The following is a 14,821-nucleotide window of genomic DNA, read 5'->3' on the forward strand; positions in this document are numbered from 1 at the left end:
TGTACATTGTCATTTATTTAGATTTTTCCTAGTTTAAAAATCAAACAGTCTTTTGCTAAGTGTAATTTAAAGAATTGTCTATTTGCATAATCAGTAAAAATTGCTGTACAAATTTATAACTTCTTTCAGATATTTTTTGTCAGACTATCTCTGCTCAACATCATTGTTTCCCCATTGTTTTGTTGGCTAAAATATAATTTTAATGCCAAGCTTTTTTTACTAGTATAAGCTGTGCATTTACAACAGAGCTGAACCTGTCCTTGCTTTCAGTACAAAAATGTTTAAATGTAGCTGGTCTTGATTGCTTGCCAATATTTTGCAAATTTTAGCAAAATTTGAATGCTTTAGTGATTGTGCACAACATACTTAAATCTGTCTGGCTACTAGAAGCATATTCACAATCACCTTTCTGCAGCTGTAGTTTCAGTTTCCATAATCAACTGTGCATGTTTTCAAATGTTTGTACTTTTGTGTGTGTTTGGCATATGTATCTTTGTGTGCAAGAATCATTTTGCTTCAAATTATAATTGTTTTTAAATGTTTATGTTTGGAATGCATGATGGCTTTTATGTTTGGCAAATGGGAAGATAAACTCTCAAGGTCAATATGCTGGTTTAGTGGTGCTGTTTGTTGTTTTTTGGGGAGTGTTTCTAGGTTTTTGTTTGGTTTCTTTTTGTAATAATTATGGGTCTTCCCCCTGAAGGGAACACATTTTGATTTCACTCAGTTTTTTTTTCTCTTTTCTCCTGTGAAGTATGTCCATGCACTTTTGGCATAAATTCTTTGATGGATTTAAATTAAACTTCGGCAGATGGTAGATATGGCCTTGTGGATGTGCCATCTGTTTCTTTGACTCGATAACCCCAGTATTTCCCGCTAGCCGCCAAAGGGTAAAACATTTTTGTATGTTGCTGGGCACCACACACAAAAGGTTTCTGTGCTGTAACAGTATTATAAAGGCAACCGGGTGTTACTTGTGTTTGTGATCTACTTGGTTGACGTTTTTGGAGATTGCAGTAAAGGGGGTGTTCAAAAGCGTTTGTGATTGCTGTTTAAAACACCTCTGGTGGTCAAAAGTTTAAACATTGGTCAATTTGGATAAAATTATACAGGATTTGTAGTTTGATTAATTGTGGTTTGGTTATTTATCTGTTTGGTTGCGGAGCCCCTTCAGTCACCCCCTGAAATGGGTAAACTTTTTAAACAATGTCTGAATTGAATAAAATTTTGTCTAGCTGTAAGTAAACCCTATACTTAGTTACTGAATATGTGTTTTTTTATGGTTATTGGTCTCCAATTTAGATTTGTGTTTTCTGTTTATCGCTGGTTTGTTCTGAGCATTTGGTTAAGAATGAGTGCTTCAATCCTATTTAAATTTACACACATGTTTTTTACACATATAATTTGTTATCCAAAGTTAAAGTTGGTCCCAAAGGTTATTTCTTGATGACCCAGGCTGCTGAAGGTGAAATTTTAAAAATAGCTATACTTAAAAAGTACATGATCCACAAGTTTCCTACTTGGCCAAATGGTTACCTTCACAGCCCTGAATTTCGATTAAATGTTCACTGAACCTTCAGGCACAATAGCACAGAAGTTCCAAGGGGGTGATTCACTGGTTTACAATTGTGGTGGTTGGATAGCGGAAGGTCTCTGCTTTACCCATAAACTGAGGTTTTACTAGCTGTGTTTGCATGGCAATGCTATACATTATGTAAAAACCAATGTAAAAAATACCATTTCAATTGCTGATTTGCCTTTCTGCTGCATAACTGAGAGCAGAGACTTTTTGGCCATTTTATCATGTGTTTGTTTGGGATATTTTAAAAGGTTGTGCATTACTAAGTAGATGGTGTATTTACATCTTAGATAATTATTGAGAGATGCAATGTGTGATCTTTGGGTTTTAAATCGTTATGAAATGCTTCAGGGGCAACAATTACCTCTTGCCTGGTGTAACAGCATAGACATTGTATATATAGTACCTTGTAGCTTGTGTAAAATGACCTCAACATGTTTGACTAAGTTTGTATTGTAGAAATGACTGTTTGGTTGTCAAATTGCATTTGTAAAATATGTTCTTTCATTTGTTTTTGGTTCATGCATCTAAAAAACTCAGTATATTATCATACTTGAAATGTTTAACCTGTTGAAGTCTCTCAAAACAACTTTTAGGGTGGTTGCTATGATATGCCATGAAACATTGTCAATTGCTGGAAGTAGGTGGAGTGCAAGAAAAAAGTGCAGGAAAATAGAAACAGTCAGCAACTGTTTTCTTCAAATTCATCTGTTTGCTAATATTTATAGGAATCTTTGAAAAATTCTACAATCACAAGTACAACAACTGAAGTTACAACCACAACAACAAAACGCAGTTATCATGACATCAAATTCAATTCATTTCTTAAACGTAAAGCCAGTTTACACGACTTGCATATGGCTGGGCTAGTGTCAGATGATTTGGCTAAACAATTAGAAATGGGAGTTGTTCAAGAGGAAGAGGTAAGTTCACATAAAATATTTGTATCCAAATATCTGCAACATATGCCCTTTGTAGGTGCAAAGTCAACTGCAACCGTTCCTTACTGGTTCAAAACCAATAGCTGGTTTGATTGTTGAGAAAGCTGACAACATGAAGGTTTCAATTAACACTGCAATTAGACATGGTTTGATCAAAAGTGGAACAGGGTAGGGTATTGAACCTACTTGAAATTTGCTGAATTTTTATGTTTAATTGCATTGCAGGTTGGTTTTGCTTGAAGCCCAAGCAGCAACAGGTAGTATGATAAACCCACTTACTGGTGAATTAATGAGCATTGAAGAAGCACATAGCAGTGGGCTGATTGACTCCAAATACTTTGATGCTCTGCAGCGGGCACAAAAAGCTGTAACTGGTTTTGAGGATCCTGTTACTCATCAGTATCTTTCATTGTATGAGTGCATGAAAAAGGGCTATATTGTGGAAAGTCATGGCATAAGGTATAAATGTAATTCTTTCGTATGTCTGGCGTTTTTAATCTGTAAAGCAACTTGAAAAACGTTGTCTATTATTATGGACCCATTAAAACAGGGGTCTCAAACTCGCGGCCCGCGGACCGCATATTGAAGGGTTTTTGTGTGGCCCGTGAAGTAACTTTAGAAGTAATGTGTTTTACTCAGGCGGAATACCCTGTCAGAGCAGTGAATTTACATGATACAATCATTTTGTATTAGTGGTATATGCAATGATTTTACAGGATGATCGAACTAGTCCATTTTTAAAATCAGCAATTGCGATTGTTGCGTTATATTTTATACATTGTTGCGTCATTGTAGGCCAATGTTCCACACAAAGCAATAAAGCACAGTTATCTATTTCACTTTGCTACACTGTATATCTGTTTGTAATTTATTACAATATTGTTTTTTAATGTAACTAATGGCATAAATGAACATTTTAATTTTGCTGTATTTCTGTTGTCATGTTACACTGTTTGAGTTTGAGACCCCTGCATTAAAAAATAAGTAGGGAATATATATATGTATATAAATATATTTGTTTAAAAAACAAATAAAGTAGGCTATAGTGTATGTACAATCGTAATGTGTGCTAAGCCATCCTTCTAGTAACTTTATGTGTTGACCTAACAAAGCATTTAGTCAGTCAGTTTGACTTATCCACACCTTCTACTTATCACAATCAAAATAAGAAGAGCGGGAAATTACTCGTCTTCTAAGTATGTGCCAAAGTTTAGTATTTGTTTGAAAAATTTTAGGTTGCTGGAAGCACAAATCGCCACTGGTGGTTTAATTGACCCAAGGGCAAACCACCGTGTGCCAATATCTGTAGCATACAAAAGGGGCTTGTTTGATGAAAGAATGAATCAAATCTTGGAAGATCCATCTGATGACACCAAGGGATTTTTTGATCCCAACAGCCAGGTACTTCTAGTTGTTGTTAGTTTTGTATGTTGGTGCATAACAATATTCAGTTTCTATTGGTGTTTGTGTTTGCAGAAAAATTTAACATACTTGGAATTAATGGGGCAATGCAAAATTGACCCAGAAAGCAATTTGATTTTTCTTGTTCTTACAAGACCCAATATTAATGTGGAAAGTTTACTGTCTGGAACAAAGAAAAGAAGCCGTGCAGACATTAGGTTTGTTCATTAATTGTTTCAAACAGTCATGTTGCTGGCTGTATGTGATTCATTCTTGTTGTTTCAGGTTTGTCACTGCATATTACCAAGAAGCAAGATTGCAGGATATTTATGATGCTGGTTTGGTGACGGAGGAACAAGTTAAAGGATTAGAGGAAGGCAACTTAACAGAATCTGATCTGGAAAACCAACTAAAAGTATATTTGTTTGGTGGGGAAGAACCAATTGCTGGGGTCATGATTGAAGAGTCAGGTGTGTAAATTTTAGTTAGTTTGTTTTTACTGAAAACATTTAACGAAAACCCTTGTTGATCCACTTGCAGGTGAAATGTTATCTATTGCTGAAGCTGCTAGAAAGGGAATTATTAAACGTGGCACAGCAATCGAACTTCTGGAAGCGCAGGCTGCAACTGGAAACATAGTTGATCCAAAAACTGGCAACAAAATGTCAGTAGAACAAGCTTATAACAAAGGTTTGTTGTACATTTTTTGACCAAACTTTTAATGTGGATTATGTCTGTTTAATGATTCTCTGTTTTGCTAATTTTACCATGTTACAGGCTTGATTGACAGAGTTCATGTGGACACTCTTGAAAGAGCTCAACGAGCAGTACGTGGTTATCCAGTAGCTGGCACAAAGCAGATACTTTCACTTTTTGAGGCAATGCGTAAGGGATTGGTTGTTGAATCAAGAGGCATTCGACTATTGGAAGCACAAATTGCAACTGGTGGATTAATTGATCCTAGAGCACATCATAGAGTAATAAATACAATCAAATTGTATATTAAAAATCCTTCAAAAATAACCAAAAAAGTTTATACTTTTTCTATAGGTTCCTATATCGGTGGCTTACAAACGTGGTTTATTTGATGAAAGAATGAATGATATTTTAGAAGATCCGTCAGATGACACAAAAGGTTTTTTTGATCCAAATACACAGGAAAATCTGTCTTACCTTGATTTGATGGAAAGGTAAGTATGATCACTATATTTATAATTTCTAAACATTTATTGAACTATGTTACATGTAGATGTGAGGTGAAAGGGGAACACAACCTGAGATTTTTGATTTTGAAATCAAATCGCAAGTCACGCCGTGCAAAAGTATGTTAAAGCTTCATGATTTGATTTGGTTTGTGATGAACTGTACCTTATTTTCATATTGTGTTACAGGCTGCGGAATCTACCAAAAACAAAAAGAAGAATCAGATTAGGTAAGAGAATATATACAGATTTTCTATCTTTATAGTAACTATGTAATTACCAAAAGTTTTTTTGACAGATTTCAAACTGCTTTTGGTACCGATGTTTCGCTAATGGATTTGAAATGGCTTGATTTAATACAAGAAGATGTACTGCAACAAGCTAATGATGGCACTATACCGCAGTCTCAACTTGAAAATGAACTGAAAAGCAATCTCCAAGGGTCACATCCAATTTGTGGAGTGATGATAGAAAATACCAAAGAAAAACTGTCATTTTTAGAAGCTATGAATAGAAAATATTTGGATTCTGAAACAGCACTCAACTTCCTAGAAGCGCAGGTATATACTTACGATCAGTTAGTGCATTGAACATTTGTAACTTTATGTAAGTGCATTCATGAACGCTATTTGATTTGGTTTGTAGTGTTACTGACAAGTAAGCGCTATTTGTAATCTTATCTAAAAACATTATATTTGCAAACCATTAGGTCTGTTGTGGTGGAATAACTGATACCAAAACAATGGAAAGCTTATCTGTTCAAGATGCATACATGTCTGGAATTATTGACCGACATCAGCATTCTTTTCTTGCAAAGCCTGAATCGTTTGTACACGGGTAAAAGTCAACTTGGAATTTTGCCCTGGGTGATTGTAACTTTAACCCAAAAAACATATTTAGAGTTTGGAAAAATGGAAAACAAATGACTATGTCGGCACAAGAAAATATCACGAATGGATTACTTCAATTGGATCAAGTTGTCAAATACCTAAATTGCCAGCTGGCAACTGGTGGCATAATTGAACCATCAGTGAGTTACGGGTTGCTTAATATTTTGGGTCATCAACCATTTGTTTTTCTAATTTAATGTCCATTTTAGACAAAAGTTCGGATTCCGAAAGAAACTGCTTTGAAACTTGGAATCATAAATAATGAAATATACCAAATGCTTGAAAAAGAAGACAGTTCGTTTAAAAATCCTACAACACAGCAATGTACTACCTACCATCATATTTTGAGTCAATGTGAAACACAAATGCATCCTTTTCTATTACTTAACATCAAGGTATGATAAAAACAATTATTCAGTAGTCATTGTGTTAAGTTGGGGTTTTATTTTTGTGTTTGATCTGCTAAAAAAATAATTTAATATGATTTCAGGGTAGCAAAACTGATAGATCAACAAACAAGCTCAGCAGAACAGATATATTCTTTGAAACAACACTAAGCAGGTAAAGTAGGCAACTATTGTATTACACTTACATCAATCTCCTTAAATATGTTATGTTTGTTTCAAAGGCAGCATGTCATATTTACTATTTATTGTACAGATCGGTCTCCCTTGTAAGTCTTCTGGACTGTGGAATAGTTTCTGAGAGTTCAGTGAAAGCTTTAGAAGATGGATTGTTAACAAAAGAAGAATTGTTTTCATCCATTCAACAATATTTGGTTGGAGAACAACCAATTGCTGGGATTCGCATTGAAGCTACAGGGCAAAAACTGAGTATATTGGAATGTATTCAAAATGGAATTATCAAGCGTGGAACAGGTCATATGTTTCTCAAGTTTGTTTCTTATGTCCTGTTTTTTTTTGCTAAACTTCACATTAATTATTGTTTCCCTTCCCTTAAGGGAGCATATTGTTTGTTTTTTTCACCAGGGTAATTAAATTAATAGTTGGTCTGGCTACTTTGTGGCTACGTACAGTATTTTAGTGCTGTGCTGTTGTATATTAACAATAGTATGCATACAATTTTTTAATTCTGGTACAGGGTTGCATTTTTTATTACTTTAACATAAAATGAACCAATTTACTGATACATTGTGTACATAGAGCCCAAAGTTGATGCTGTTGTATATTAAGCACCCTTGGCTGTGGCACAGCTGTAGGTTATTTTAGGTCAACATCTTTTCTGAAGAACAGTCAAGAATGATTTGCTGTTTTTGTGTCTATTTTTCGGTGTTTATACTACTCTTAGGGTTTTCTAGCAAAAGTTGCAACTGTTTACCACACTAACCCCTAAAAGTATGTACATTTTGTAATTTGGATAGCTTGTAGAATTTGCCATTTGTAGGTGTTAATTGTTGTGTGTTTGCCCTGCAGCCCCAACATTTACCCAACTAGCCCCCTAAAGATGGTGAATTTTGAAACAAGTACTAACTGAATGAAATTTGGATAGCTTGTAGAATTTGCCATTTGTAGGTGTTAATTGTTGTGTGTTTGCCCTGCAGCCCCAACATTTACCCAACTAGCCCCCTAAAGATGGTGAATTTTGAAACAAGTACTAACTGAATGAAATTTGGATAGCTTGTAGAATTTGCCATATATAGGTATTGACTGTTTTACCCTATAGTCTCACTCCTTACCCCTAAATAGGATTAACTTTAAAAAATGTCTGAATTGAATAAGACTTGGATAGTTTGTACTTTAAATAGCATGATTTATAAAGTACAGTACTGATCACTGCATTTGTCCTTACAACGCTAAACTTTCTTACGGTCATCTAACTTGCACTGTTAAGTTTCACTTTTGCATTTTGTAGTAAATTTTTGTCTACAACATGATGCCAAAACCTTAACTGTTGCTTTAAACACCTCTGAATATCAAAGTTGTAAACAGTGGGAGATTGTGACAAAATATTACTGGACTGCTGTTTGTATCATTATGCTTTGGTATTTTATTAATTTGAATGTATATAACCCTAAGTTACCCCAATTAAATTTGCAAACTATGTCCGAACTGGTTAACATTTTGGCAGTTGTAGAATGTGGCCATGTAGGGTGTTGATTGTTGTGTTTTATATCCTAGCCACACCTGATACCTCTATTCGTCTTAAAACATCATTAATTATTAGGGATGTGCCAAAATTGCAAATGTTCTGTTTGGTCGAGCACCGAGCATCTCACGTTAATGCTCGGTGCTCGGCCGAGCACGCTCGGTGCATTATGACGTCACAAAAAATCCCCTTTCTACGTTTTAGCTCTACAAGGCCTCTTACCTCACTAACGGTGTATTAAACTGTTACAGGTCTCAGAAGAATACGTTTTTCCACAATCTAATACATTTGAAAAATCATTTGTCTTTGTTTATAGACACCATTTAAAACACTAGTTTCGTATGTCAGCAGGGCATGAATATGCAAATTTAACGCTCGGGTCAGTTTGTGTAACTGCTCGGCCGAGCACCGAGCAGCAAAAACAGCGATGCTCGGTACCGAGTACTCGGGTGCTGGCTCGGCTCGGCGCATCCCTATTAATTATGGGTCCCCTTCCCTGAAGGGGACACATATTGTTTTTGTCCGTATTTTCTTTTTTCTGTCTAACGCTGGTTTGTAACGCTCGTTTGGTCAAGAAAGAGTGCTTTAAATTTATTGAAATTTGGACATATGTTAGATATTAATCCAAACTTGGTCCACCTGAAGTTTGACCCCAAATTACCCAGCGGTTCACCCACAGGCCCCCGAAACGTAAAATTTTTAACGCTGGTTTCTAACGCTCGTTTGGTAAAGAAAGAGTGCTTTAAATTTATTGAAATTCGGACATATGTTAGATATTAATCCAAACTTGGTCCACCTGAAGTTTGACCCCAAATTACCCAGCGGTTCACCCACAGGTCCCCGAAACGTAAAATTTGTAACGCTGGTTTGTAACGCTGGTTTGGTAAAGAAAGAGTGCTTTAAATTTATTGAAATTTGGACATATGTTAGACATTAATCCAAACTTGGTCCACCTGAAGTTTGACCCCAAATTACCTAGCGGTTCAGCCACAGGCCCCCGAAACGTACTTTTTTAACGCTGGTTTTTATCGCTCATGTGGTAAAGAAAGAGTGCTTCTAATTTATTTAAATTTGGACACATGTTAGTTATTAATCTGAACTTGATCCTCCAGAAGTTTGACCCCGATTGACCCAGCGGTTCACCCACAGGCCCCTGAAACGTAAATGTGTCTAACGCTCGTTTGGTCAAGAAAGACACTGTAGGCAGAAGTACCAAGAGAGTAACTCACTGGTTTGCGATAGCGGGAGGGCTCAGCTTGACGTCGGACAGACGTTTTACAAGACGTCGTTTCGGTGATTAGAAATCAGCTGTTTTGCACAGCAATGCTATTTCGTTTTATTAAGTTATCACTCACATTTTCAGTTTTGGCGAAGGTTTTACACCTATGACGTGATTTAAACCTAATAAGCGTGCTTCGGTTTCGTATATGTCAAGCAAAACTTTGTTAATAAAAATAAAGATGAAAAAATAAACTTGACATTTTTGCAAGATAAATGTCTTTTCAAAAGCTCGTTGTCAGGTTGGCCGCCGCATGACCACGGGTTACTTAAGGTCAACTAGTAGGTATCACTAACACAGTTCAGAACTTTCTTTCGTCATAACGTAGCGTTTTTTGCAATCGATTTAGGAATCAATACTCAAGGCATGTATAAATTAGGTTAAACGGTGTTGTTGAACACCAAGGACTGCATGTTATTGAAAACGGTGTCAAAAGGTCAAACAGTCGTTTGGCGTGTGCACCCTGAGAGGTTACTACTGGTCAATGGTACTCGTTTTGCGAAACAAAGTTAAATGAAAAACAATTTGTTATGTATACACTTGTAGCAAATTGCTTTTTAATTTAAAGTGTCTGTAACACAACTGTTACAGCTTTCTAGAAAAAAAATGTGTTTGAAACCTGACCTTGGACCACAATATCTGGGTCAAAGCAAGAGAATCAATTGAAATTATTTTTTTTGTTCTTTTTTAAAGTTTTTGTAATTATATGACAATAATAGTGCAAAAAGAATACGAACAAAATTTTTTTTGATTGTTGGGTTAATGCATTCTAAAAATTTGTCCTTAAAAATCTAAAAATCACCGCAACATTTGTTTACCGTAAATCCGTACAAACACGCGTGTGGGGACCCATTCGTTTTTGTTTACAAAAACAATCATATGTGTAGATCAAATGATGTGTAGTAAATTGGTAAATATTGTATAGAATATATAAAATGGTAGTATATCAGAAAGCCACCATTCTAGTTAATGTAGGATATGCTGGAACTTTTAACTGTGGAATGTTCCATTGTACGATCCGCAGCTCGTACGAAAAACAATCACTTGATGGGTTAAACTTGGCTTAGATTTTATATCACAATGTTTAGTGTCTGCCATGAATGCAAGTAGCTGTAGTTCTTTAGACAGGTTGCGTTAAAGAAGTTGACGGTCCCACACTAGCTGGACTAAAAATGTTCTGTAGTTTATGGTAAATGGATTCTAAAGTAGTTTATGGTAATGGATTCAAATTTCCTAGTTTTGGCCTGCTGCAAGTAAAAGGTTGCCAAACCCTGCCTAATAGCCTCAACATTTTGTATCTGGCCCCCAAAAATGGGTGAAATGTCTGAAATTGCTGAAGTTTAAATGCCTTTAGAATAAACCATTGTCTTATGTCAACCAATGTGTTTTACTCTATAGCCCAATCGGTTACCCTTTTTTTCTGATAGTCCTAGCAGTAACGGACAACCAAATATGTGACAATTTTTTGAAATTTGTTTATTTAGCCATGTGTTTTATAAACCACCAAACTTTCATGTGGTTTTAAAACATGGTTTTAAAAACATAAAACAGTAATAAGTAAATAATCACATTAATAGTTTTTTTCCTGACTAACTTCAAAGCTTTCATTCCTTTACTTTTGATTAATGAGGGTTTTTTGTTCTTCAGGTCTTGAACTCTTGGAAGCCCAAGCTGCTATTGGGTGTATTATTGATCCAGTTAGTGGCGAACAGTACAGTGTAATTGATGCACTAACACATGGACTAATTGACAAAACACAGAAGGACACACTTGAAAGAGCACAGAGAGCTGTTTTGGGTTATAAAGACCCAGTTTCAGGAAAAAAGTTGTCCTTGTTTGAGGTAAAAATAATTATGGGACATTCGTTTTGCTATGAAATGTTTGATGGATTGGGATGAAACTTACAAAGATGGTGAATATAGTTATGCAGATGTGCATCCCACTTTGTTTGTCTTGATAACCCCAGTATTTACCCCTAATAATGGAGATTTTTTAAACATTGTCCTAATTGTCTAAAATTTGGATAGCTTGTAGAATATGCCATTAATAGGTGTCTTTAGTTGTGTTCAACCTTGTATCCCCAACATGTACCCCACTAGCCCCTATGTTGCTGGGTAACACAAACGCAAGGTTTCTGTTGTTTTTTACTTATGTGTTAAGGGCAACCGGACATATGTTACTTGTGTTTGTGGATTGGTTGGTGGGTTTATGTAGCCTAAAGACGTCAGAAGCATTAACACTGTTGTTGCTTAAAATGCTTAAATAAGACAAAGGCTTCCATAGCTGTGTTTAAACTTAAGTTAAGTAGCCTTTAGTTGTGTTTGAACATAGGTTAAGCCAGTGGTTCTTAACCTTTTTGGTGTGGTTTCCCACTAAAGTCAATCACCAACTTCGAATTTCCCCCTCTGTTATTTTTATAAACATGTTTTGTGCTCTACGTAACAAAAAAATATTCTTTAAATGAAATAATTTTGTGGAGTGCTTTGGTCTGGACCCTAAAGGTATACTGCAATCTTATTTAGCTTAAATAGTGCTTCTGTGAGAGATTAAACGTTTTTGGAATACTGAAGAGTCTGCTATGCTTGCATAAGTCATTTATTGCATCACAATCAACAAAGGAAAGGCTTTTATAAGTGCACAACAGCAAAGTCATTGATGGTTTCAGTCTTGTCTGTGATGTAACAAACGGCCTTTGGATTTGTATGTGTCTTGTAAACCTTGGTTAAATCAATCTTACATGTTGTTGCAGAAAAGTTTTAGTGATGTAACTTTCAACGGTTAATTCAAAGCCGGTTTCGACCATGGAGCCCGAGTTTGCTCTTTTCAAGCTTACATAATTTCCCTCCGAAAACATTAAATTTCCCACTAGTGCAGGGGTTCTTAAACTTTTTCGGTCGTGCCCCACTTGACACTATTTATTTATTCTCACGCCCCCCTAAAAACGTTAGCACTGATGATGCTTGTCTTGTTTTTTTTAAAACAACATACATCGTAGGTATGCTTTGAGCTACTGTCAAGTTAGTTCCAATCGTGAGAAAAAGCCACTTCAACGCTGATAAGTTGCGAAAAAAGCACGCGCACAGAGCCACGGTGCCAGTATTCTTGTAAACTACGCATATGTCGCCCAGAAATTGTTGATGGACTAAAAGTCAAGGCAATCTCTGATGCGAAATTAAGAACAAATAAAGAATGTACAGCCGGCTATTTAGTACAGGGGTCACCAAACTACGGCCCGCGATCCCATTTTTTAGGTTTGCCAAAACGTATTGATGACTTTGTTACTGTCAAAAATTAATCTACTCCTTACGAAAGTTTACTGTTACGAAAGTGAAATTGATTACCGACTTTCATAGGATTGCAACGCCCAGGATTGATCCAAAGCCAGTTTATTACGTACAGACAAAACAAAAAGTGTTACTTGTACGCGAACAATTGTATTATTGTATTACTTGTGACGTAATATACAAGCATTTCTTGTAAGATGAGACTAACTATAAAATTTAACAGATTTTAAATGGATTTTTAAAAAGGCCATATCTTGGCGCCCCTATAAAAAATCGCCTCGTGGGCTAAGTTTGAGAAGAGGGCACTATGGCATGTAAAGTCCGCAGTGGAAAAAAGTTTGGTTAGTACAACTGGACATCCATTTCAGAGCAATGAAGCGTTTACTTTAAACAATAAGTTCGAAATTAGCGCCGACATAATTCCAATACATTCATGAACAATTGTTTGCAAGTGAAAACTTTGCAGCCAGATTGTGCTGCGCCCCCCTTGCGAACCCTTCACGCCCCCCTAGGGGGGCGCGCCCCCCAGTTTAAGAACCCCTGCACTAGTGGGAAATTTCCCACCGGTTAAGAACCACTGGGTTAAGCAGTAAATGACATGGTTGCAAAGGATTTTATTGTAAGGATACTCTGTTGGTAACTTCGTTGAAATTTTTAAATTGTGTTGCCAAATTGACTCTTTCTGGTTGACTTGAGCAACACATGACAGTAATGTTCGGAGATGACAAGCAAAGAAAACATAAAATATGAATTGGGATATAAACCTGTTTAGTACATGTCTTTTCCAATATTGTTTTACTGTCAGAAACCACCATTTCTGTTGGTAGTGTGAAATTCTCTAATATTTTTTTACTGAACTAATTTTTGGAGGGTATGTTTTTTTAAGTTTGTTTTGACACCAACTATGGTATAAATTTGCAATATGACTTATTAAGAAGGTTTATCGAACGGTAGTTTGCAATTAATGTGTTTGTTTTTTGTCAAACTGAATTCCTGAATGTGAGCATGTCATTCAGACACTTTGTTTGATAAACAAAAGAAATGTTGCTATGAGTTTATTTAATGCCAACATACTTAAATTTACAATAACACATCTCTAGATATCCCACCCACTTTTCATCTTACTGATGTATGTTACTACTTAGATTTTTTATTTCCCACATTTTTTTTATTTTGAAATCGTGTACGTATTTTATGCTTGCAGCTTTGTAGTTGTCAGTTTTTGTTCATAGGCTATGAACAAAGGATATGTGACTGAATCAAGAGGTATTCGCTTGTTGGAAGCTCAAATAGCAACTGGTGGACTGATTGATCCAACTATATCCACCCGAGTTCCACTTTCAGTTGCATACAAACGTGGAATTATTAATGGCAAAATGTTTAAAATTTTGACTGACCCATCTGATGATACCAAGGTGATTTTTTTCAAAATCAGATTTATAACCCAAGTTTATTCAACATGCTTTTAACAGGGATTTTTTGACCCAAATACAGAAGAAAATTTGACATACCTCGAGTTGATGTCAAGATGTATGGTTGAACCTTCTTCAGGTTTGGTATATCTTGCATTAAGTGAGAAAAAGAAAAGAAGATCTAGAAAATCTGATCAACACAAAAAGAAAAAGAAAACTACACACAGATCTCGCAAAGTTGTAATTATTGACCCAGATACTGGAAATGAGTTAAGCATCAAAGAAGCCTACAAAAAAGGTCCGTTTTTTATTTATTTTATAATACTGTACATAGTTCACCATGCTTTACTGCAGAACAAAACACCACATAGCTTACAGTGTTTTGATCAACATGCACCTAGACATATTATTGCTATAGTTGCCTTACAAATATCTACTTTATGACATGTATGTCCAAAACCATCATAGTACATTGCAAACACCAAACCAGCTAGTTGGGCTACAATATTTTTTGTCTTGTCCTATTTGGTATTAAGATAAGTGGATTGTGGTAAATACCTTAAAACTGAAACATCTTCCTATGTATCACCTTTACTAAAAATCTTCCAATTGATGTTTAGGGTTCATAGACAAGGCTTCAGCCTACCAGTTAATGGAACAAGAGGGTGAATGGAAAGAGGAGGCACTGGAAAAGGCATCTGACCCAAATCCATTATCTCCTCTTTCA

General features: G+C 35.8%; 1 protein-coding gene across 11 annotated transcripts in view; it reads left to right on the top strand.

The window, feature by feature from the left end:
• Nucleotides 1-14,821, top strand: part of LOC145230576 (microtubule-actin cross-linking factor 1-like) — a 141,614-nt gene that overhangs the window by 73,238 nt on the left and 53,555 nt on the right. The window lies entirely within an intron of this gene.

This window comes from Phallusia mammillata, chromosome 5 (assembly GCF_965637545.1).
Source record: "Phallusia mammillata chromosome 5, kaPhaMamm4.hap1.1, whole genome shotgun sequence".
NCBI lineage: Eukaryota > Metazoa > Chordata > Ascidiacea > Phlebobranchia > Ascidiidae > Phallusia > Phallusia mammillata.